The sequence below is a fragment of the Uloborus diversus genome, chromosome 4 (genome assembly GCF_026930045.1).
Source record: "Uloborus diversus isolate 005 chromosome 4, Udiv.v.3.1, whole genome shotgun sequence".
Taxonomy (NCBI): Eukaryota; Metazoa; Arthropoda; class Arachnida; order Araneae; family Uloboridae; genus Uloborus; species Uloborus diversus.
In genome coordinates, this window is record NC_072734.1 from 167793684 (window position 1) to 167820418 (window position 26735).

Genomic DNA, 26735 nt, shown 5'->3' on the forward strand with positions numbered 1-26735 from the left:
GTATTTAAAAAAAAATAAAATTTCGAAAGGCTGTCAAAGTATCAAAGTGCCCCACTGTGTCGCATAGAGGGGCACAGTGGGACATCGAAAAATGCACATTTAGAATCGGCTATTTTCCGACAATGTTTATTACTACTAAATTCAGATTGAAAATACAGTAAACATAAGATATTAAAATTGTTTTTAAGCGACAGATTTTAAATAAGTTGTAATTATAAACCTCATTTTGAGGCAGTGAGAAGTACAGGGATGTAAGTGGACATATTCAAGTTTTGAGCAAAACGCGTTTAAAGATCAGATCCTAGTTTGGCTTTCATTGAAATTTTTTTCTAAATCATGCTGTATAGCTGCACCTACCAAGGCTACTAGTACTATCTCTTGCCCCAAGACAGATGAGAGGTTCACCTACCATGTGTATTGGTTACTCCAAATTTTTAGTTTTGCTACTTACATCCCTTTGCTTCTCCCAGCCTCATTTGAAATATTCTTCCAAAATAATGTCTGAGGCTATGAAAATTCCGATGGAACATTAAACAAAATATAAAAAGAAAAGAAAATTGGAAGGGTAGTATATACAGGATAATAAAAATATTAATTGCAATATTATTACATGCTCGATAAGTACAATATTAGTACACGTTCGAACACGCAAAAAAAAAGCATCAATAAAGTTTACAGGAACACGTAACAATATCAATATAATAGTACCAAAAAGTATAGGTTGTAAGAAGCAATTTTCAAAAAGATGCTTAAATGTCATTAAAGCTACTGTTTGTACGATTCCTCATTAAAGCTAATGACCATAATTCAATTAATGTTGGATCTAGATGTTGAAAAATGTATTTACTTTGCATTACCTTAAATCATGTTTACAATGAATTATATTGACGGGAAAACAGTGGAACGATGTCCCACTGTACCTCCATCGATATGGCACACTACCCACAATGCAGTATTTTTAAAACAAGACTCAAAAATCTGAACAAATTTTATTTCTAGGAAAAAAAAATAACATAATATAATTAAGAAACTTGTAGCTTTAAGTTAATGCATTGATATTAAACACTGAACAACAATTTACAACTGAAATTCAAAAAGTAAAACTTACCTGATTTGCACGGCACTGATAGAAGTAAAGATGGCAGAAGCTTCCGTAAACAATGAAATGTCGATTGGCCGGTTTCCACAGTGTTGCTATACAAGTTAACTAAATTGTGGATTTTTTTCAGAATTGTAAGAATTCGTATACAGGGTGTCCCAAAACGACCGCATAAACTCTGCACAGCTAGATCCCTCGTTGGGAGTGCAGTATATAAAATGTGCCTAACGAAGCGTTCCTGTACGATCCATACTTTACGAGAAAAATGCGAAAAACAAAGTATGGCGTCACTGCCGGTGCAAAAAAAAACATTTTATTGAACGTATCAACAGCAGTATACGTACATCATGAACAACAACAAATGCGAGTAATGACATTTTAAACATTATCGTCTGGAAAGATATGCAAATACTGCTGTTGATATGTCCAACAAAGTGTTTTTTCCTTGCACCGGCAGTGACGTCATACTTTGTCGTATTTTTCTTGTAAACTATGGATCGTGCAGGAACGCTTCTTTGGGAATGTTTTATGTACTCCCAACGAGGAATCTAGCTCTGCAGAGTGTATGTGATCGTTTTGGGACACCCTGTATAGTAGTAAAATATCATTTTTCCCACTGTGCCACGTGTCCCACTGTTCCCCGGTCTCCCTTACTTAACAACAGCTAGAAAGTGGGTAAAATGGCTCATGAACGGAAAAGCGAGAAGTGCTTCGCAGCGTAAAATATTGGTTATTCAATCAATAGTAAACATAGAGTATGTAAACAGTATTACAGTAGGTAAAAATTATATCAATAAACATGCAGTACAGTATCGTACTAATATGCATAATGGGGAGTGGTAGGAACAGGGGGCCCTCGGGCGTGATGTGCATAATGTGCAATTAAGAGAAAGTTTTAAATTTTAAAAAAGTCTCTCTTTTGCTTTCACTTTTAAATTTTTTTATTTTTGTCATCTATTGTACTTCCGCTTTGTTGTACAAGCTTACTTATTTGGTTTCGCATGAAAACGAAGCACTAAAACAGCGTCAGGTTGCATTTCTCTACCGATTGTAGAGATTCCAAAACGCGTTTCTTCAAATATCTCAAAATATCCTTTCTGCGAGATGCTGCGCTTTACCTTCTCAAGGCAAACTATGCAAAATGAAATTTATTTGCGGTATATCTATTTCACCTCGTTCAGCAGCTTTCGGATAGAAGATGTTCTACAGAACGTCAAGAAATAGTTGCTGTTTCAGAACAGATTGAACAACCATGCAGTTAATAGAGCAAGATCCCTCTAAGTTTGACCTACCCTCATCGAATTTCCAAAAATTGTTCATCATAAGTTAAGACTATAAAAGTTGTAAATAGAGAGCTAAAGTAAGAGTCTTCACCTTTTTCGAGTGAACTAATCAGGGTTGTCAGGGATAAAGGTGCCCAAAAATGAGTAATTTATCCTCTCTCATCGAGTTTCCAGCAATTGTTTTCATAAATGTGGAATAACGCTCAAGTAAGGTTGTCTACCTTTTCCCGGTTCCTAATCAGAGCAGGGGCTGGGGCTAGGGCTCTGCATAAGGGCTAAAAAGTGCCCAAAAAATGACTAATTTACCTTCCTCCAGTTTCCAAAAAATGTTATCTTAAATGAAGAGTAAAAGTTGAAAATAAAACGCTAAAGCTAGGTTGTCTACATTTTTGCGGTCCCTAAACAGGATTGCCAGGGGCTTCAAAGTGCCCAAAAGTAAGTAATTTACACTCATCAAGTTTCCAAAAATTGTTAACATAAATAAAGAGTAAAAGTTGTATATGAAACGCTGAACTTTATTGTCTACTTTTTTCGGGTTTTCAGGAGCTAAAAGGTGCCCAAAAATTATTATTTTTACCCTCATCTCTGTCTTTATTGTTTAGTCTTTGGGTCAATTCTGCCTAGCTAGCTTGGGTCAAAGCTCCCTAGGCAGCACTCCTTTGTTTACCTTAATATCTTAGCAACTTAGATTAAAGTTATATAAAATTACGGCATGGCTAGAAAAGTGACTAAAACATGTATATTTTTAAAATTCATTTTCCTCTGAACTAGAGATTAAAACTTAACAAATTCCAAAATCCGCAAAATATACTTAAAATGTGCTGTATCATTTTACATTGAATTTGTTGAAAACCACTGATAGTTCTGAAATGGCTTGTCCCTGCAAAATACTGTTGTGTGATGGGTCAACCAATAATTTAACAACATTTTTCTCCATTATCGTTTTCATGGAAAAAGTCCCCATGGGTCAAGTCTCCTACAGATCAAACCAACAGTGGCTCCCAAAAGTGTTCATACACCTTGAAATTTTGTAGTAAAACGCAAAATAACGCAAAATTGAATTCAAGTATGAAATCCATTTTTTTTTCCACACCAATCCTATGCCATTCTGAATAAAACCCAGTAGTTTTTTTTTTTTTTTTTTTTTTTCAAAATATTGCCAGATTTTATTTTTGAAATTTGTCAAAAAACGAAGAGACAGAAAAAATGCGCCACAAAAGTCATCGTACACTCGAATATTTTCGAATTAATTCATGAATAAAAATATTATATGTGGTTTTTTATTATTTTTGCATTGTAATGACACTGTAAAGTCATTTGCCTTTATTTTTTTTATTTTTTTTTTATTTATTTATTTATTTTTTTTTGTTTATTTATTCCCTAATATTCTGCTTATTATTTTAAAATGGCTGGTATGCGTAAAAAACCACAAACACGATTCGAAATTTGAATTTTTTCCCTCACTGTAGCCATAAATTGGTTTGAAATGTTTCTAAATTAGTTAATTTATACATTCTATAGTGAAGTGCTTGATAAAATGCTTTAAAGACAAGAATCGAATCGAAAACAAGGAAAGAAAAGGTCAACTGGCAAAGTTAACAAAGCGTGATCGGAGGATTACAGTTAAAAAAATTAAGAAAAATACACATTTGAGCGCTGAAAAAGTTTCTGCAGAATTGAATGAAACATTTTACGTTTAATTTTCACCTAAAATTGTTCGCCAAGTTCTCTGATTAGCTGGATTAAAATGGACCTCTTCCCGGAGAAATTTTCTTGTTCGTGCGAAAAACAGTAAGCTTACGCTTTCCGTCGTAAAATCAATGATAAATAAGCTCAAAACGTTTTAGAACAACGTCTTACTTATAGATGAAAATAAATTCAATATTTTGGGTTAAATTGTTGTATAATTGTCAATAGAAGAAAAAAGGAGGAATTTAATCTTATGAACTTAGCTGGATCAGTTAATCGGGACGGTGAAAGTGTTCTTGTGTGAGGGTGCATAACAGCACCAGGACTTGGAAATTTGGAATTTTTTGATGAAATAATGAATCATGCTGTTAATTTAAATATTTCAAAAAACAATTTTAAACTATTAGCCCAAAATTTGGCAATCGGAAACAGCTTTGTTTTTTTTTATCAAAATAACGATAAAAAGTACACTTTTGCGTTTGGTGCCGCAAAAATTGTCCTTAAACTGAGAAATATCTCCTCAATCGCCTGATTTAAACTTAATGGAACATATTTGAAGATATCTGGCGGCTAGATTACGAAAATACACCATTGAAACGAAAAGCGAACTAGAAACAGTAAGACTCGAAGTGCGGCTGAACACTTACTCAGAAATTGCATAAAAAAAGAAAAAAAAAACAATGAAATCTATTCCCAGACGTTTAAAAGCTGTTGTTGATACTGCATGATATTCTACTAAATAATAATTTTGTAAAAAGTTAGATTATTTACTAATTTTTTGACATTCTTTCAAAGTGTACAAAGACTTTTGTGAGATAAAATTTCCGGCACTTTTTGGTTTTTGATTTTTAAAAAATTAAGTTTTAATGTTTTATTAAAAATTTTCGCGTAGTTTTGTTAAAAATCTATATATATAAAAATGGATGTATGTTTGTGGGTGTGTGGGTATGTGTGTATATTCCTTACACAAATCCACAGTTTTCGTCGGATTTCTTTCAAATTTGGCACAAAGGTAAATTGTTGCTAAGGAATTCTTATAGGCGGGTTTTTGGAATTTTTAAAAAGACCCAAAGAGGTCTAATTTCATATTTTGAGTAATAAAATTGCTCTTTTCTGCACGGACGATTTTTTGTATAGTTATGAATTTAGTCTAAATGAAAAGCCCGTAAAAAACAACCCTAGATGAAGTTTCTTCAAAGATTAACTAATCGTTAAATTTGTGAACCTGGTACAAAGCAAATGCAAACTGTTCTCAACATATAACCACCAGGAGCTTTTTAAAATTCAATCAACACAAAACGTATCCTGAACGATGGCCGTCAATGCTGTTTAGCGATGAGCGTTAAAGCATGTTTGGCGAGATAGCCGTATAGATATAAGATATGATGTTGAGCATCGTTTCTTGAATTGCGACCTATGAAGCCAAGGGGTCCATTGATACAACTCATGGTTCTACTTAATTTGAATGCTACTGTTAAATTATAATTTTTAAATATTGGTAAATTATAAAATCCACCACAGTAAGTTGTTGCGTGTAATTTTTGATCAGTATTTTTCCCGTTAATTGCAGAGAAAATACAAACATGAGTAAGGTAATAGTATTGCATTCAATATTGACGTACAATCTTCGACTGTTTCAGCATTAGACTACTTTTATTAAAACCACATCTATTTCATCCCTGCAACAGAAATTTCATTTAATGTTCTATGATCCTTATGAAACCAATTTGCAATATATAAATTTTCTTTATGCTATTCCTTGATTTAGGCCGAATCTTTAAGTAATTCGGTTCAACTATAACCGATAACCTAATTCGGTTTAATAGAAGCCGCTCCAGGCTGTCAAAGAACAGGGATAAAAGTACTAATAAAGCAAATAAATTGCAAAATAATCATAGTAATGCATAATAGCGCATTCGGAATTTATCTTTCAAAGGGGAGGGATGTGGTCGAGGCTTTCCGTACATGTATCTACATATATAAAAATGGATGTATATGTTTGTGGGTGTGTGTGTTTGTGTATGTTCCTTATACAAATCTACAGTTTTAGTCGGATTTCTTCCGAATTTGGCACAGAGTTAAATTGTTGCTCAGGAATTCATATAGGCTGGTTTTTGGAATTTAAAAAAGATCCAAAGAGGTTCAAGTTTATATTTTTAATCATAAAATTGCTCTTTTCGACACGAACGAATTATCGTATAGTTATTAATTTGGTATGAAGGAAAAGCCTGTAAAAAATGCCTGAAATGAAGTCTCTTCAAAGATTAAACTGTAATCGTTAAATTTGTGAACCTTGGTTCAAAGCAAATGAAAATGCTTAGCAACATATAATCACCAGGAGGTATTTTAGATGCAATCAAAACAATAAGTATCCTCAACAATGGCTTACAATGTCGTTTAGCGACAAATGTAGGGCATGTTTGACAAGAAAGCCGAACGAAAAAGAAATGCTGTCTTTCAATAGTTCTTAAGTTGTGCTCTGCAAAGATGCATTGAAATCACCGTCAGTTCTTCTTCAGTTTGCTTTCGCATTTCGCTAATAAGTTTTCAAGTAATAATACCGTAACAATCAACGAAAATTTGATCTATATTTTCTATATAACCAGCACAGAAAATACCAAAATGAGATAGGTATTAAAAATGCAATCATTATTGAAGTACAATTTTCAACAGTTCTAACATTTGAATACTAAACTTAATTAAAACGACATCCTTGCAACAGAAATTTAATTTAATATTGTATTATCCTTAAAAAAATCAATATGTGTATGTTATTTATACTATTCCACGATTTACCTAATTCGGTTCACCTACGTTTAACAGAAATCGCTCCAGATTATCAAAGAATCAGGGGTAAAAATACTAATATGGCTAATGAATTGCAGAATAATCATTTTTGTGCATGGTATCGTAGATTGAATTTATCTTTCTAGGGGGGGGGGGATAGTCACGGGGTTCATTACATATACATAAACTACCATACTAGGATTGGTAATGTGTGGTAAAAGAAAAGGATGTGCACCTTTAGACCCGCAAAACCACACGAAAATTTAATACGGTGGAATTCATATAGTTTTCGAAGGGTAAAAGTTTAAAGTTTGAAAAAAATGCAAAGAAATATTAACTTAAATTTAAGCTTTTAAAATGCATAAAATGTCTCCATTTTTTATGTAAACAAATTTCTTAATCGTTTAAAATTTTATATTACTTTAACGCTCGAAGCAATAGTACACCTGATGGAGCATATTCGCTGACTAGAAATAATTTTAAACCAGTTGGTGGGTATGAGGCAACTTTTGACACGAAGAGATTGCTACTGAAAAAAGGGCATGATGAAATATTACGCCACATTATAAAGTTTTTTCTTTTTAGTCTTCATCATGAAATTAGTTGAGCAAGGCTCCATTTCCAGTTACAAGATTCTCAGTTCGATAACTTTTATTGTAAACAATCAAAAAAAAGTGGAAGTTCGTTAATACCACAAAGTAATTCAACTGTCATTGAAAAAATGATGTAAGATAAAAATGGATAGGGTAGGTGGGGGTAACGCCCTGAGTGGGGTAAAAATCCGCACCGACATTTTAACTTGATTTCCTTGGAGTAAGAAATTTACCTCTAGGTGCTGGGTTTGTCATATGGAAACCCATTGATCAATGAAATTTTGTCCTGACTAGGCACTCCAGAGACGAGAAAGGGGGACAAGTCTGTTTTTTACTACTTTGATCTAACTTTTCTAATACATTATTTGAACATTGTAAAATGTAGAATTTGAAAAGAAAAATCAATAAATTACACGTTAATACTGGTACATTAAAGCTTCACTTTCGCGTGAAAACAGTTATTCTAATGGCTGCTTAAAAGCAACATGGCGCGTTTTTCAGAAAGTGACAAAATGGGGAAAATCCCCGCAGTTGTTTTGAGGCAAAACCCCGCATCTCCAAAAGGTCAAGGATTCTCTCCACTCGGCTGAAAATTGTCTCTTTTTTGAAATGTTATTAGTATATTTTTATTTAGCATGTGTTTTGTACAACTTATTCAACTTAAAAAAATAATTGTTGGTGGACATTTACTCATAAAGTTTTAATTTTGATAAGATTTGTTAGGAAAAATCTTATTCATTTCAATTAAAATGTGCTCTCATTATGTAATAATTTTTTCTCTTATTTTTTTTTTTAATTTTTTTTTTTTTTTTTTGAACATTTACGTACGTTTAATTTTTTGTTCTAGTACCTTCAGAAGAAAAACAATTCAGAACCATGATAAATGTCGAGCTTAATGAAGCACGTAACTTAATTGCAGGCATCTCTTCGTTCTGTATGGTAGACATTAATGTTAGGTTCAAAAATATCGATTGAAGACATCTCTGAAAAATGGAACAAAAGCGTGGGACTTCAAAGAAGAAACAGATTTTCCTATCATTTCGAGTTAAACTGAAGAGAATAACTCGAAGCTTATCCCTGCACAATGTGGCCCAGATAACTTTAATATGACAAGAAGAGGGAGGGTATGTAGAGGGATTTTTTTTACATAAAACATCTACAAGCCTGCAAACGTACCGAGACACAAGAAGAGTCATTGGAAATGAAGACGTTATTAATTAATTGTCGTAACCTCAGCAGGACACGGTCCCATTCACGACGCAATAACATTTTTAGAAAACTCAACTTATTGTACTGTTTACTTAAAGCACTGGGTACTACATAGTCGATTAAATTATAGCCTCAGTCAATTAAACTAATTTTTATAATGCGGCTGCCATTTTTCCCGGGTAATTAATCCTCCTTTTGTGGAGAAGAAAATATTATTTTTGTGACAGAGTTAAAAAAAAAAAAAAAGATTAAACTTTTAAAGTGTGAGATATATTTAAGTTCGGTACTGCTGAATAACAGTAAACCGATGGTTCAAGGAGGTTTTTCAAGTGTTTTTACCAAGCAGTCACCCTTTTTAATCACATTCATCTTGAGTGGGGTAAAGATCCGCATTGCGGGGTTTTACCCCATTTTGTGGGGCAAAACCCCGCAATTTTGCTTTCCCGCTAAATTGTAATTTTCTCAATTATTACTAATCAGATGTAGCTATAATTTGGAAGGATTATAGGTAACAACCCACGCAATGACTCTAATTTGAAAAAATGAGAAAATATGCCCTTTATTGACCATGGTGGTATAAAAACTGAAAATCGCGGGGCTTTACCCTCACCTACCCTATGTATCAGTGTAATAGAAGCAACTCTGTTCAAAGTGGAGGGATAAGGTGGAACAATTTGTATCTCACGTATAACCACTAATCAACCACTAATCGCAATACATCATTCTTTAAACTTCAAGAAATTAAAATCTCCAGTGAGACTTAAGTTATGTATTACTATCAATTAGTCAGAAGGGCAGGCAATTAAGTGTTTAAATGCACGTGAAATTTACCTATTTCCCATATAGATAGCTTTAGGTTTCTTGCTAAGGGTTGGGTTCACTCAAAATTGTATTTCATTTTGCTGCTGGAAGGGGGACTAAAAATTGTATTTAGAAGCAAGATTTGAGTTAAATTTAAAAAAATTCAGAAAATGTTGAACAATTTAACTTTTTAGTACTTGGATTACGTTTCTAAACGTGGAAATACATTTCCTTCGTTTTGAAGCTGCGGATAAGAGGAATATAATGTGCAACAAGCATTTGTAAAACATAAACAAAATAATTGTTTATTATACAGTTGTAAGTAGAAACAAGACGGTTTTTTTTCTTCTTTCTTTTAATTTCATGGCGTGCAAATAATTAAAAAAAAAAATGACGCGGATAGTGATCAAAATGTGCACGCCTAATTCTTTCTCAGTTCGATTGACGGGTCTTATATAGTTCGTTACATAAGTTCGCGTCCACGTACTCCATTTTTAATGCTTTATGTAACTTAAAATAATAACTGTAACTATATCTAAGGTAACTATTATTCAGTGGAATCATTCCTACCCCTCATGACGACTGTGCCTCTGTAAATTAAAATTTCGATATTCTCAAAGGAATACTCTACAGCAGCAAACGTAAATAAGTGCTCTTACTACCTGCATCACTTTGAGTTATCATGTACAATATTTACGGCAAGGGTGAGGTTTTAAAAATTTTAAATAAAATTTTAATCTAGACAAATTTTAAATCGTCGCAAGACACCAATATTAATGTCTAACTGTCAATTTTACCTACGAAAATAGAAATTTGACATAAATATAAGAAAATAAAATGTGGCTGCGGTATGTCTTTTTATGCAACTTACACTTATCTAATTTTACTCCATGGCATGCCACTAAATCGCCATGGAAGGGGCAAACAGACACATTTTGTGAAGTTATTTATATTAAGTGAACGTTTTTTACGGAATGTGCTTGCATACCTGAACACTTACAAAAACTTATAAAATGAGTCTACCTAACAAGTGAAACCTTGAAAGTAAAAACACCACCAGAAAATCAGTAAAACGGAATGTTAATGCCAATTAATAACAATGACTGAATTTCTTATTTTCTGTACAGTGGACTATCTGTTTTGCTTTTGGACCATTGAGGATGATTTTCATATCTGAAAATATTGTAACGGTGTCATATTTTGCATATATTTGTAACTAATAAAAGTCATTGAATTTTACTCACGACTCTTTCAAGGAAGACTTTCCATGATTTTTTTTCCAGAATAAAATGTATGTGAAGAGTACTATAGCATGCTTTGATGTCTTGCGGTAAACAAAACCTTCAAAGGCTGTACAGTGATTTTCGCATTCGAAGCATCACGTAAAAGGTTCTACCAAAAGATGTGCAAGACAATCATTTGTCTCTGTATTAAGACATTGGATGTACCGCCCGTCTGATTCAACCGCAGTCAACGTGCCAGTGGACACGACAGAACCAAAGAATATCGTTGACAGAACCCCGATAACATGCCTCATGCTTTTTCGTTTTTACTTGATGCTATTTTTTCTGCAAATGCTCGACTTTGTGCTATTTACAGTCTTTTGAAGATTTGATCCTGGCGTGAATGCAGTTTTTTACTGTCATTTAGATAGATTTCATCCATTTAACTATCCAAAAAATATGTTGCATTGAGAAGCACCCGGGCAACGCCGGGTAGTAAGCTAGTAGATCATAAATCTTATAATTAAATACCTATTCCGAAATATTAATTCTAACCAATGCATAAGGGCCTATTTCATTGAAAGTCGTAGGTGTACCAACACTTTTGGGAGCCATTGTACCTATTTTCCTCTATGTTTTGACAATTCATGCGTCCTGTCCTATGATAGGAAGAACGAAGTCGATTTCTGAGAAAATAAGACACTTTTTATACAAAAAAGCATGAAATTCAAGCTGCACTATGGGCATTGCAGATTGCGATGTCATTGTCGCCATCGGAGCAGAAGCTTGGATTTTATTACTCTGCTTCTAGGGCTCGGTTAGTATGTCAGGGGGCCCTGGGCCAAACGGTTTTTTTCTTGTGTGTGGGGGGGGGGAAGGGTGAATGTAGTTAAACCTTGCAATTTTAGCTATTGCATAAATTCAATTTTAGCAATTCGGGGCCCCTAAAGAGCGGGGGCCATAGGCCATGGCCTAGTTGGCCTATTCAGGAATCAGACCCTGTCTGTTTCCTTACTACCTTTGCAGAAAATGTTTGAAAAAAAATTGTAACTTGTGGGGAATTTCATTATTTGCATTAAAATACTTTAAAAGCACTCTGATTCGAGAGACTTGAATTTTCGTGATTTTCGCGAACCCGTCCTAATTGCGAAATTTAAGCCTCGCACAAAAGATTTTTTTTCCCTGGGGTATTTTTTAACTTTCGGTCCTGTTCATAAAACATTTGCGAAATTTTCAGCTAGCAAAATCACTGATATCTTTCTTTTCGCTAAATTTACTGCTCGATAAAATTAGTGCTTTTAATGGTCACAATTTATAAATGTCCTCTTGGGTACATTTGCGAATGCATACAATCAGGAGCGTGCACGGGGGGGGGGGAGAGAAGGTTCATCTGTTGGTCCGAGTCCGAGCCTGAAGGGCATCCGAGATTTTTAAAATGAGGGGTGAAATTTATGTAGGGACGTAGTGGTAAACAACATGGAGGGAGGCCCGTAAAAGTCATTTGTGACGAGCCCTAACATTTTTGTGCACACTCCTGTGTACAATTCATGTACATAGGCGTTTTAATTTGCATGGAAGCGGAGCTCCTTCGCGTTTTAAACCCAGTTTTCACATTTTTCAGGCAGGGGAAAAAAATCAGAAAAGTATAATGTTTATATTTCAACATTTTTTTGACTTATAAAAGGGGGGAAAAAACGTCTTATGTTCACGTGGAATTGAAGAAAACAATCTTTTACCCTAATGTATCATTCAACAAATCACTTCATGCTCATTTCTGGTGCTTTCCTTTTTTCTTTTTTTTTTTCTAATCAAGGTCAATCAATATTTGGAATGCATACACCAAAGCTTGAACTGAATGTGTTACAATCTCTAATCGCGAAACGACTATCGCAACAAGATAAACTTAAAAAAATGTTCGTGAAAGTCTAAAGCTATTCATAAGGACATACTTTGATAATAGATTTGAGATCAACAAATCCGACAATGGGGTGGTTTCCTGCAGTCAAAAGTACTACTTTTAGTCACTGAAATGGATAGAATGAGCAAAAAAAAAAAAAAAAAATAACATGGACCCAGAAAATACTTTCATTTTCTCAACAGTTTTTTTTTTTTTTTTTTTTTTAATTAATTTTTTTTAAATGTCCGATTTTTCAAACAAGGCGTGATCTTGACGTCACAAATGATGCACTTTGCCACGTTATGATAATCAAGCAGCGAATTAAATGTAGCGCTCTACGCTTGCTATCAACCCTATCGTTGCCAATACACGTGAGTAAAGATGCGAATTAAGTATTTTGCACTGTGAATGGCAACACAGAATGGCATTTCATCATTTGTGATGTCATCGGCAGAAGCCGTAAACAATGAAAGCGCTCCGATTTAAGTATTTTTTTTTTTTTTTTTTTAATATTAAACTCAAACAAATTACTTAAAAAATGGTCAGATTCTATGTTTTTAAGCATGCTCTTTTAGAAAAAAATACTTTTAAAATTTTGGAACAGACCCCATTTAATTTTTCTCCGATTTTATTCACAAGCTAAAAATCTAGATTTTTTTTTTTTTTTTTTTTTTTTTTTTTTTTTTTTTTTTTTTGAGCAATCAAAAATGTTTATCGCTTTTACTTTGCTGCGGCTAAATGTTTTTTATCCCTTTGTGATTAGTAAGTATTGAGTCACCTGATACATCGTTTGCTTTGTGATAGGTAGATAGCGAGTCGCATGATTCGTTGCTTCTTGCGGCGAGTTGACCTTAGCTATGTACGATGTCGTATCGTGTTCCTTACCTACGGTCCTTAGATGCGATAGATAGGCTAATTATGAAGGCTCATTCTTTAAATCATGTTTAATTTAAGAATTTCTAAAACAAAACGTATTTAACTAGCAAATAACTTACTTATGTTTTATTGCGTTTTTCTTTTTTATTCTTTGTCTGCTTTAAAAAATTTCGAAGAGGATTTTTTGTATGTTCTTTGCTTTTTTTTAATGTTACAAAAGCGCGTTAATGTATAAGGAAAAAATATTTTTTTTAACTTGTGCTTATACAGCCAAGGTCTAATACAGCGATTCTCAACCTAGGAGGCAAGCCATTTAGGGGGCGAGGGTCAAATTTTAAGAGTGTATAAAAAGAAAAATTTTAAAGTCTCACTTGATTTTGTGTAACATGTGAGTTAAGGCCCCTATAGCGACTCCAATGTGAATATAAAATAACATGAGGTCAATCCCCTCACAGTAACATTGCGAAAGTGACAACCTCAGCGTAAGTTAGCTGTCTTTTCAGGACGAAAAACGAACATTCTGCTGAACATGTACAACTTGTGAACGAAATCGAAAAAAAAGAAATAAATATTGATTTAACCAATTCCATGACAAGTTTTTTTTTTTTTTCTTTTTTCAATTAAAACATGTACTTAATTTTCTGCAGTTTGAACGATAAACTTTTCCGACTCACAACTTCATCATTTCATGTGTGAGATTGATCTTTCTGCTGCAAAATCTTACCTGAAGATCTCTGATATGTAGTAGCAATTAGCAAGTTATCTTTAGCTGAAAAAGAAAAAAAGTTTCAGAGAAAATGTACTGTGAAAAGAAGGCGAAGCAAAAAAATCGTCGAGCAAATGGATGGTGCGTGCATCATTTTGGGCAGTTGGTAAAGATTGAAATAATGCTACTAAATTAAAAGATCCGCTTAAGAAATAAATAATTTCTTTAGCGTTTGCAAGGTAGCATCTAACTATCATTTTACATTCTTTCCTGAATAACAAGGGGCCTACAACAAGCTTCAACTGGATTTTGGCAATAAATGCTCGCCAGGCGGTTTATCCACGCAGTTGCACGTTTTTCTCATAGAGTTTCACTGTTAAACCTCAAGGGGTAAAATTCTTCTTTCTAGATTTGAAGAGATCTCAGTTCTAATATTGGCCGAGTCCTTCAGCCATATAGCTGCCAACTCTCCGGATTCGTTCTGGAGATTCCCGAATTTTGAGGCCTTCTCCCGAACTCCCCAATGTGAAGTCATATCTCCCGAATTTTCACCAAAACAACGAAATATTCACCAAAGAAGTGATGTTTGAGTGAAAAGAATTTGAAGAAAAATATCTACGGTAAATTGATTGCTGTCGCAAAAAATAATCCTTTTCATACACGAGTATGAAAATTATATGTGTCTGATTAGTTTTGAGATCTGTTTGTTTAATTTTCCTTCTTTTCAAAACTTTTATTTCTGAAAAAAAAAATGCAGTGTAATATAACCTTTTTTTTCTCTTTTGTTTTTATCTTCCTAAATTTTTAACTGCTGCAGGGAACGTTTATTATCACTTTTGGAAAAAATAAACGAAATATTTTTTTTCCAACCTAAAAGTTGAAGCAATTTTTTTTAACTTCAAAAAGTAAAAACAGTAATTTTATTTTCTGAATTTCAAATCTCATATATAGGGTCTGGTGGGGGAAAGTGGTCAATGGGGTAAAGTGGTCATACTTCAAATAAATGGCTATGGTTTGGAAAAATATATTTTGGAATGAATGTGAACATTTTATTTTAGAGTAGGACAGTTAGAAACTACATTTTGAATACAAAATTTTACAACTGGCAAAATTTTATTTAGTAAAAAAAATATTTTGCGTGAATATGAAAAACTTTAAAATCTAAACACCTCCTTTAACTTCCTTGGGAAATTTTGTTTGTTAGAATTATGAATAGATTGACTACACAGGAAGCTTCCTACATGTCTCAAGAACTCTTACTCATTAGCAGTTAGCTGAATCTATTTTAGATAATTTTTTAGAACAATTTAAGTAAGATGGGGTAAAGTGGTCATAATATTAGGCTTAACAAATCTTGTTCTTATAATGTTACTTAATCTTTACGTATAAGGCAGATACACATTAAATATTAATTTTACTTAATATGTATTGTTTTTACAGTAAACGGGGTTAAATAAACGAGTGTATGCGTATTTATACGCATATATACTTGTGTCGGCATTTACGTAGACGTATTCACATAAATGCACCAATAAATACGTATATGGGTATCTGCAAGTAATTTTTATCCATACAGCTATGCATTTTACTATATACGTATATACTTGCTTATACTTATATAAACACACAATTATATACTCAGGTAGACACGTATATACGCGTACGTACTCGAGTAAACAATACATACAAGCATAAGAAATGCAGGTCTACAGGGCGAGTTTAAACTCTTGAGCAAATTATTAAAAGGTGTTCGAGGGGAGGATAAAAAAGCAAAAATCATAAGGAACATACGGTAACAAACACAATGCTGACGCACTACATACACGCAATGCCAGAAACTGATGGATGCAAATAAGGTCACAAATTCATTACTCGAAGACAATTATACACAACATTTTAGGTCTTAAGTAAGTTTTGAAGCGATTGATGAAATTTACGGCCTGCAGCTGTAATATATGCGTCGCATTCACAGATCACTCTCTGTTGCAATAACGAGACTTTTGAAAAACTTTCATCAGCCGCTGCTCCTTTGTTGCGATGCGTGTATTAGAGCTACTACAGGCCGTAACTTTTAACAACTGCTCTAGATAGTTCCTCAAAACTAAAATGTTGGGTAAAATCATCTTTGTGCAACAAATTTGTGCCCTGTTTTGCATCCATCAGTTTCTGGCTTTGTGTGCATGTAGCGCGTCAATGATTATAACTTCCTTATGAATCTTTGCTTCTTATCCTCCCTTTTCACACTCCTCTGATTTTTTCCCAAGAGCTTAGATTCACTCTGTAGGCCAACATGTATATAAGCTTATATTCTCGTGTATACATACTGGTGTATACACGTAAATGTACGTATATACGTCTATACAGGTATATAATCGTGTTCACACGTATACATGCGTATACGCTCGTCCTTCCTTATTATATATGCGAGAGTAGGCACGTACAAAGACACAAAGACTCACTGGATGTATCTACGAATTAACTTGTGTATACTCGTATATGTATGTATGTACACTCATATATGCGTATATACGTCGACTATACACGTATATACCCAGGCATGCACATATTGTCTCGTGATACAAAGTGCATACGCGCATAAGATTTTCGTTTATACGCGTATATACTCGTATATACACGTGACACGTATATACATGTGACACGTATGTACTCGTGTAGACACGTATACACTCCTGTAGGTAATTACGTATACATGCTTATATACTCGTATATACACGTATATACTTGAGTGGGCACGTGCATGCATGTATCTGATGTACACATGTATCTACTCATATAGGAACGTGCTTACTCGTGTATAACACAACACGTATATCTTCGTGTATGCACGTATTTACTCGTGAATACACATGTAACTACAAAAACAACCAAAATATACAAGTATTAGGGTTATTTATAATGGTTTTGCATCTATTTTTAACTATGACCACTTTACCCCATGCTATGACCACTTTCCCCCACCCCATGGGGTAAAGTGGTCATAAAAACATACGGAAAAGAAAGTTCTATAAAACTACTAAAATTAATATTTTTCTTCCAAAAATTCAATCGACCGTGTTCTTTACTATTGCAATGTAAAATAACAATAGAAAAAGTTGAAGTGTTTAAAAAATTTATTGTATTTATTATCCACCTAAGTTGAAAAACTACGATTTTATGACCACTTTACCCCACCAGACCCTACTCAACTTAAGAAATCCCCTACTTATATTTTAAAAAATCCTTTTTGCTCTCAAATTTTTTGTCACTCAATTTATTCGCGAAGTATCCCTAATTTCACGCATAAGTCTCCCCAATTTCCATTTTTCAATGTTGGCAGCTATGTAGTGGTGTTGCCAAAAGGAGGCTTGAATCCTCCCCAAAATGTATTAAAATTCAAAACTGAAAATATTTGTTTTTTTCCCACATAATTTTACTAGTTGTAGAAAACTCGAATTTGAGAAGACAAAATATTGAAACCCTTCCAAAATGATATCCATTTCGAGAGGATATTTTCAAGTTTTGAGTAAAACACGTTTAAAGATAACGTCCTAGGTAGCCTTTCATTTTTTTTTTTTCTAAATCATGCTGTACAGCAACAGCTATCAGGGCTACTAGTACTAGCTCTTGCCCTAAGACAGAGGAGAGGTACCCCTACTATTTGTATTGGTTTTCTCCAAATTTTTAATTTTGCCACTTACATCCCTTTGCTTCTAACAGCCTCAAATGGCGTTATTGCAAAAAAAAAAAGCAACGGGGGAGGGGAGGGCTTAGTATCAGTTATCTTTAAATTTCAAATCGCTAGCTAATCGTTAATGCAGAATTTTTGCAAAAATGTAAATAGTGAGCACTCCACGCTGTTTTTTACATTAAAGCTAATTGTTTGCTGAATTACCATAGTCTACAAAAAACAAAACTTTTTTTTCTGTTACATGGACTAAAATACCTGATCTTCGTGTAAAATGATGCCCTGATTTCAAATATGTAAACTGTTTTCCTCCATCACCCACAGATTTTTTGTAACACTAGACTACAGTTAGAAAGAAATGCGCATATCCCCATGCATAATTAGTTCAAAAATAAATACAAAAAACATAGCTAATTTTCATTTCTTTCTGTATTTATCATTAAGAACATCCCTCTTAAGTGTCTAGCATTAGTCAGCAAGAGTTTATTCACCTGGACAATGAGGGACCCTGCAAAAATGCGATTTTTTAGCATCAATAATACGTAGAAATTCTGATTTTAAGTATTCAAATTCAGCACCAGTGTTACAAAGTCTTTACAAAGTTTCTGAAAAGTCCTAATTAAGTAGGAAAGACCAGTAGACTAACAAGTCTAGTCTTTTCTTTTTTTTTTTCCAAAAATTTTTCTTGCTATTGCTATCCTATTCGCAGAGGAGAAAACAGCTTTATGTAAAACCCAAGCAGTTGATAAAATTTGTTTAATTTAGTTTTAGGCCAGAAATAATTGTCCCATGTTATTTGAGGTACTAAATTTTATCTAAAAAAACGTACAAATCTCCATATGTTTCCTTCATTTTGACTGAATGTGCTAGTGATACTGAAGATGCGGAAGGCAACGGTTTTCAATCATGCAATAGTTATAGCTTTTAAACTAGTTTCGAAAGAGTTAATACCAAGTATCATTTGTTTGATATTAAAATACAAACTATCCATTACAGAGACAATACTATATTATAGTATACTAAAGCATTTTTCTTTCGAGCAAAAAAATCTAAAATTCTTTATGTTTGCATTAAAATATACAAACACAGAAAATGGTTCAATTCAGGTAGCATATATCACGAAAATAGGTTCTATTAAGACTGACCACCATCTTACCATTGCAGTACCAAGAAACTTGACTTTCTATCTCCACATTTCTTGTTTTTATGACAAGATTTTAATTGGTAATTATGAGTTTTTGACATTACGTGATATAGGAAAACGCAGGAAAAATCAATCACTCAAAACCTATGATTACACAAAAACTGTAGGTGATGGAAAACTTTCAATTGGATATTTGAAATCAGCGCCAAAAATTACCTTAGAAACGCTATAAATATTTTCTGCAACAAAACCTTTGTTTACCAGTGTTATTTTATTCCTATATTGCAAGCTTATTCAAAACATCAAGTTATTCTTAGTTGTGGTTGTGGGACATCCTCTCACTGTTGAACGTATTTTACATTGAAAAATTATTTTGTACTTTTTAGTTGCTATTGCTGCAAAGCGTTTTTTTTTTAACTATTCGTTTGTTTTTTGCTTCATTAGTTTATTTATTTTTATTCATATCTGAAACCAAACATTCATTCAGTACTGAAATTTAACTAAACATTTAAAACTTGCTCTCCTCAGTCAATCGAATGTCATTAAATACATTATATTTTAGTCAATATTCGCAACTCCAAAGCTCGAATACGCTACCTTGCGGTGATTAACAATACTAAAGAAAAAGGTAAAACATTCCATTCCACGTGTTTTCTTTTGTGTAAATTACAGGCTTCAGACAGTTTATGGTGTAATGTAATTTCAGAAGAAGAGAAAAAAAACTTCCCACAAACACGATGAAAAATTACTGTCGTTCACTAAGCGGCAAAGCAAGTTATAAGTTACGGCGTGCGTTTGTTTTACCTTTTTCGTCCGCCATTGGACAGTGGCTGCAGCTCCCCCTATATTTTATTGGAGTTGCGAATTTCCATTACTGACCATTTGCTTATACTTACAAAATTTCTTCAGTTCAGTTCATCTTTCTATTTCGAATATAAAGTCGCTAAGTTTGAGTATCTTCGGAGTAGGTTTTCATTTTAAAAAAAACAAAATAATCTTTTTTTTTTTAAAGAATGAAATAAAACATTCCGTTGTTTATTCTAAGCTTGAAACGTGATCAGTATTTTTCATATTACGAAAATGTTTTCTTTTTTTATTTAAAAAAACTAGAACCGATCAAGATCTATAGTTCATCATTCCAAGTAAAGAAAATCGCAAAAGAAAACCGGTTTTTGCTGGATTTTGTTCTCTTCTTCATCAAAACAGATAGCGTCATTAAATCAATCAGCTATTCCTTCAAATTTCTTCCTCCGATAGTTGGAAACTATTTCAATGCGCAGAAAAATGCATGAGGATAAATTCTGCCAGTGCCATGACGTTTATGTTTATGTTACGGAGCAGATACAGAAGATGGGTAACTTGCTTATTTAGTTTTAATGTAGAAAAAATCTGTGTTTAGAAACCTTGTCGTGAAAATGTAAAATAATTCCAAGACTCCTGAATGTACGTTTTGACAAACAAATTACAAAATATATTTCATAGATATAAAGGTATATTTAGGGGTCAAAGAAATCTTTTTCAGTGCAAAGGGGGCTCCTTGTAACCTCGAAACACGTGAACACATTTCGTGTTCTATCAAACAGTAGTTTTTATATAAATGGCTATTTCTCTGGTAAGGTGCACTGCTGAAAGATGAAAGGTTCGTCACAGGCTCAAAGCAACCTCAGAAAAGAATTTTTCGCTTTTTTTTTTTTTTTTTAAATAACTAGCTGCGTTGTCCGACGTTGCACGGTCTACCTCGAAAATAAAAGTTGTGCCAAGCGACGCATGTTCAACAATCAGGGCTAAATATAGAAAAAGAAAATAGTGTAAAATTTCCCCTAAACGTGTAGAAAAGAGCAATTTCATGACTCAAAATTAAAATTCAGACCTTTTTGGATTCTTTTAAAGCTCCGAAAATTCAGTCATTGTTATCAATAGATGTAAAGAGTTCGTTTGACTGATTTGCTGGCGGAACACATTTTGGAATTTTTTTCGTCTTTTTAAAATAATTTTGTTTTTTAGCCATCACGAATTGCTTATTGTTCTCATTTGACTGCTTTAATGTCCTTTAATTTTAGTTTTGGACCGGCTTCCTCCGCAGCAATACCGAGCAAATTACCATAACATGGACCGGCAAATTACCGTTACATGGATGAGCAAATTAACATGACAAATTGGCGAGAAATTCATTATGCATTATTTTTCATTGAGTTAAGCTAAACGCCGAATATTCTTGAAATACACATGCCTGCACACACACACACACACGTATATCTACATATACATACGCGCCTACATATACACACATGCGTCTCCAAACACACACTCGTGATTGCGAAAAGAATAATTGGTGTCAAAATTCAAATTAATTTTTTTAATTTTCTTTTCATTTCTATTTCTAAGTTATGGTAACCTTTTTTACACGTCTAGAGTATACTCTTAAATTAATTTTTGAATAATTATCATTTCGTTTCAAAGTGTAAATACCCTTTTTAATTGTTCTTTGTTTGAGAGCTTTTTTTTGTCAAAAAAGGACTTGTGTTCGCACGAAAATCTTTTTTTTTTTTTTTGAAAGAAAAAAATGCATTTTATATGAAGTTTGGGTTACACATATATGTTTTAGAAAATTTATTCATTTTATCTTTTTTTTTAATGTTTGTGTAGGCATAGTTACTGTTACAAATCGCCGACAGCGAACAGTCTCATCTTTTCATTAGTTTTGGAGGAGGGATAAATTTATTAATTGGACATGTTTTGAGGCAATGAGAAGCAAAGGGATGTAAGTGGCAAAATTAAAAATTTTGAGAAAACCAGAGTAAATGGTAGGTGAACCTCTCCTCTGTCTTGGGCCAAGAGACAGTACTAGTAGACCTGGTAATTTCTGTTATACAGCATGATTTAGAAAAAATTTTCGATGAAAGCCTACCGAGGACCTTATCTTTAAACGCGTTTTACTCAAAACTTTAAACTGTCCATTTACATCCCTTTGCTTCCAACTGCCTCATTTGTAAAACAAAGGATCCTTAATTGTTGGAAAATTCCAAAACTTTTGGGTGCGTTCCATGCACTCAACAATATCTCCTTCCTATCTCACATCAAGATCCCTGGAAACCTGAGCCCATTCCATTCTACAACAACAAAATTGCCTAAACTCAGGATTGGGAAAAATATCATGATATTCGAAAATATCCGATATTTTGATTTATATCCGATATTTTCAATCGGCACACACTAGTCTTCAAAAAAGTAATCGCATCCTCAAATTACTCTTTATTTTCTTATATTATTATTATAATATGTAGACTTAAAATTGAGCTTTCTTTCATTACTTATATCTAATATTTCATTTTAAATTTTCACCAATTTTTAAGTGGAGTTGATTTAGCATTAGCTGTTTTATTCATTTTTCTTCTTTACACAGTTGTATGGTTCAGAAATAAAAAGTATTCATTATTCGGTGCACAGTCATAAGACATTTTCTTTTTTTTTTTCTGACCAATGTTTAACATTTAATTAGGCACTTTTAATATGAATTACAATTGTTACATTGCTAATATATTTATGAACATAAAATAAAAAGGATTATATTACTTTGTTATATTCATCATGTATTAATACATCATAAAAATATATATAACTTTTTGTTTATATTTTTAATAAAAAATAAAGAAAATTACTATGATTAATAATTTTTGTGTTGAACATACGGTAGTTGAAAAAATAAATAATAAAAATAATTCGGAAATATCAAAATATCATGATATTTTTAAAATAAATATTGGATACATATCGTGATATACAGGGTGTCCCAAAAGGTCGTTTACAAACTTAACATGCTGGTCTGCCATATCATGATGAACAAGATTTACATAGTAACATACGTTCGCAAGCCCAATGCTGGCGCACTACGCACACCAAGTCAGGCACTAACGGATGCAGAACATGTCGCATATTTATTACACAAAGACGATTTTACACAACATTTTAGTTTTCAAGGAAGGCTTATAGCTGTTGTTGAAATTTGCTGCCTTTAACTGTCAGACACCGTCGCAACGAACGAAGTACCGACCGTCGTAATAACGATCCATTCTGACAAGATTTCTCTGATCGCTGCGTTGTCGTTGCAACGTGATTATGAAAGCTGGCAGGACTCAAATTTTAGCAACTGCTTTAAGCTTTCCTAAAAGACTAAAATGTTGTATAAAACCGTCTTTGTATAATAGATATGTGACATGTTGTCCATCCGTTAGTGTCTGACTTTGTGTGCATGGAGTGCACCAGCTTTGCGTTTGCGAACACATGTTCCTATGTAAATCTTGTTCATCATGATATGACAGACCAGCATGTTAAGTTTGTAAACGACCTTTTGAGACACCCTGTATATCGACTGATGTACACCGGCGAACCCTGCCTAAACTTTCCTACTAATTTCCCAAAATTTTCAACTGGGTCAACTTTTTCCGAATCTCATATATCTTCCAGTTCATCTTCATCTTCCGAAGTAAAAACCATGTCACTGTGGCTTGATGCATTGAGGCTGTGATCACTCTCTTTATCCGTTCATGAGGGTTCCGAGTTTTTCTTGTATTTCTGATGTTCAGAATGTTACTTTTAGTTTTTCTTTTCTTTTTCAAATCCCTCTGACGAATTTTTTGAAGCTTTTTTGCTGAGCTAAAGTAGGCCGTGATTCTTAGGTTAGAAGATGTGTTGTCATTGTGAAATTTTAAAATAAAATTCCTAAAGGAAACGATAAATAGTCATCTACACAACATAAAGTATCAAATATTGTTCATAAATAGGTACTTAACAAACTCTTAGCAGATGTAGAACTATTCCTACATGTAAAAGTTTAGGAGGTTATAAAGACAATTGTTAGCACAAAGTAAACAAAACCAGTAGTACTTAAAATACACCGCCAGCTCAGTTATTCCATCCGAGGACTGCAGTTTCGTGCTTTTTAGCACTCATCAGCCCGGAATAGGAATCACATGAGCTGGAGGCGAAAAATCTCTTAAGGGAGCCAAGAGAGCCAAACAAACTGGTAGCTAATGTAGAATCAGCAAACAGATGAGCAGCCGCAGCAATGGTGCGGTTCAACTCAAAGATTGATGGTAAAGCCAAGGTATTTTGTAGTAAGAGATTTTTCGCCTCCAGCTCACGTGATTCCTATTCCGGGTTGATGAGTGCTAGAAAGCACGAAACTGCAGTCCTCGGATGGAATAACTGAACTGGCGGTGTATTTCATGTATTTCTGCCTTAGCCCTTCTTTAGGGCGGTAACTTACTACAAAAAACCAGTAGTGTTGCTCCTTGTGGAGAACAATCAAACTGCTTGGTAAAAACTATAACTGCGTGCTTGATGCTGCTCCCGTGCGAAACTAAAAATTAATTTAAAAACTGCTTCCTGGAGGTTATCACAGAACGTTGGTTCCTCCCCCCCCCCCCCCTTTTTTTTTTCTTTCTCCGTTTGGGCCAAAGAAGGACCCCAGGGTCAATTAGCTCGTATTCGCAGTAGCTATTTTCTAGTATTCAATTGTTTGCTTTGCATAACCTTGTAAGCAAGAATAATTGCTTCACGTCCTATCGAGTCCATTTTTTTTTTACAATGGTTTTCGTACATTAACGATGTCGCGCTTTGAGGTGAGAGTTCGTCTTGAAAATTGTGACAAAGTGGAGGGAGGGGGAACAGGAAGTGTGATATCACACATTTTGGTTGAAATAAATATTTTTTTAAATCACAATATTTTTATGCAGTGTTGTGCCACCAGGGATGATACTTTGCAGTGTCACCCCCTTGCTATCGAAAAAAACTTTTAATATTGCATGTAAACGTGAAGGTCGTACAATTTTCAGAAACAACTTCTTGTTATTGATGTTGTGCAGCGAAAGTTTAAGTTATCTGATTTACACTGAAAGACAAATGTATTAAACGCATATCAAAGTTTGATAGAACCGTAGCGGAATTTAGTGGAGCCATGATTGAATATAATTCAAAATATATTGAAGAATTTTTTTAGAATTTAAGAAATGCATTGAAATCCGGTAACAACGAACTTCCAAGGACCACAGGTGAAGAAGAAGGGGGGGGGGGGGGAGGGTGAGAAATGTTCAAAAAAGGCATTTGCCGGTGGTATTGCGGCAGTGGCGAATCGAGGATTTTTTTTTTTGGGCGGCTGAGGTCATTAAATTTTATGTCTCCTTGTCATCACCAAAGTTCAATGATGTAAACGATAACATTCTGTATCAAAATCTGCTATGTAAGGGGGTATTAATGACTAATGAAACTTTCATATTTACATTAGAAACTATCTAAAATTTGGTATTCAGTGTTAAATTTTTTAAATTTAAATGTATATGCATATTTTAAAATAATTCACGCATTTTAAACACCATTGCTAAACAATTTTAAGGCAAAATTTTCAATTCTTGTTTAAGATGCAAAAACAATTATGCATGGCAAGGTGATGTAAACGAAATAAAAGCTGATAGATCGTAAACTAATAGTTAAAAACAGCAAAAAAGAAGGTAAACTTGATTGATACTAAGCGCCATAATTAAAGAGAGAGAGAGAGTTAGAAAAACAAAAAGTAGCTATGATATCTTCACTTTGTTTCTTCCTTCCTTCTTAAAGAGAGTAAATGAATAAATCTTTGGAAAGGTAGGGCAAAATTTCCGAAATTTCAAAAGAAATTTCGGAAAAGTAACACTTCAGTGACAATTGTAGATTTGTGTATCAACCTTAAGAAGAACGAAAACAAATTAAAAGATTAAAATTATATCACTTTTTTAACATAAAGATACACAGACATTTTTTAAAAAATCCGAAAGAAGGAATTAAGTTCTGGTCTGGGAGAGGCTGCAGCCTCATAGTCACCCTCCTGGATTCACCACTGGGTTGGGGGGGATGAACAAAAAATAATTAGCCGAAAGCTGAGGTGAGAAAAGTGACGATGCGTTAGCTTCTTTCCTCTGTCGATATACATCAACGATTTGTCGAACCAAAAACGTTTTTCATTTAAACAAATTTGTCTCGATTTGCAAAAGAGTATAACTTTTAAACATCTTTGGTTGCACATATTTTTCCTGGTATTTTTAAACTTCCAATTATCTCTTATAAGGCCTCAAAATATAGAATTTAAAATGGGTCCCTGCATTACCCTCCTGATATCCCTCCACCTCCAAGGTCAATTTATAAAAAAAAAAAAAAAAATAGCATGCATTAAAAATATATTTATTTTTAAAAAAAACTCATCTCTCTGAGTGTAAAGACACACTCTAGGGAAAAAAACTTTTCAAACGACCTGTTTTGCCACTGACAAAAAGTATTGTCCGTTTCGCAGGAGAAGACACTTCAGGAGAAGGCGTGGGAGTGATCGGTAAGCAATCCACGCGCTTCTAATAGTACAGTAAAATTAGGCCAAAAAATGACCAAACCTAAACATCCAAAAAAAAAAGGTGAAACCTGTTGCAAATTACTTCTTACCCTTCCAGCAAGAAGGGGTAAAAAGTCCCAGCACTTTGCGCGTCGGGTTTTGGGGGAAAGGGGGAGACGAAATAATCCGCTATTTAAATAAAAATAATTTCTATTACTTAAAAAAAAATTCTCCAACCTCGCAGAAACCACTCTATAATAGTAAAATAATAAACTCTCACAGAAAAAAAATTCCAATTAACAGGGGTGCACAGGCGGTGGGGGGGGAGTGGGGGGTTATGGAGCAGCTTTGCGTCATTGGAATTTTTAAGGCAGTTTTTTCAAGGGGTA

The 26735-nt window shown here is 33.7% G+C and overlaps 1 protein-coding gene across 1 annotated transcript in view; it reads left to right on the plus strand.

Annotated features, from left to right (window-relative positions):
• The window catches only part of LOC129221121 (uncharacterized), a 32848-nt gene that overhangs the window by 440 nt on the left and 5673 nt on the right, over positions 1-26735 (plus strand). The gene's annotated exons all lie outside the window — the stretch shown is intronic.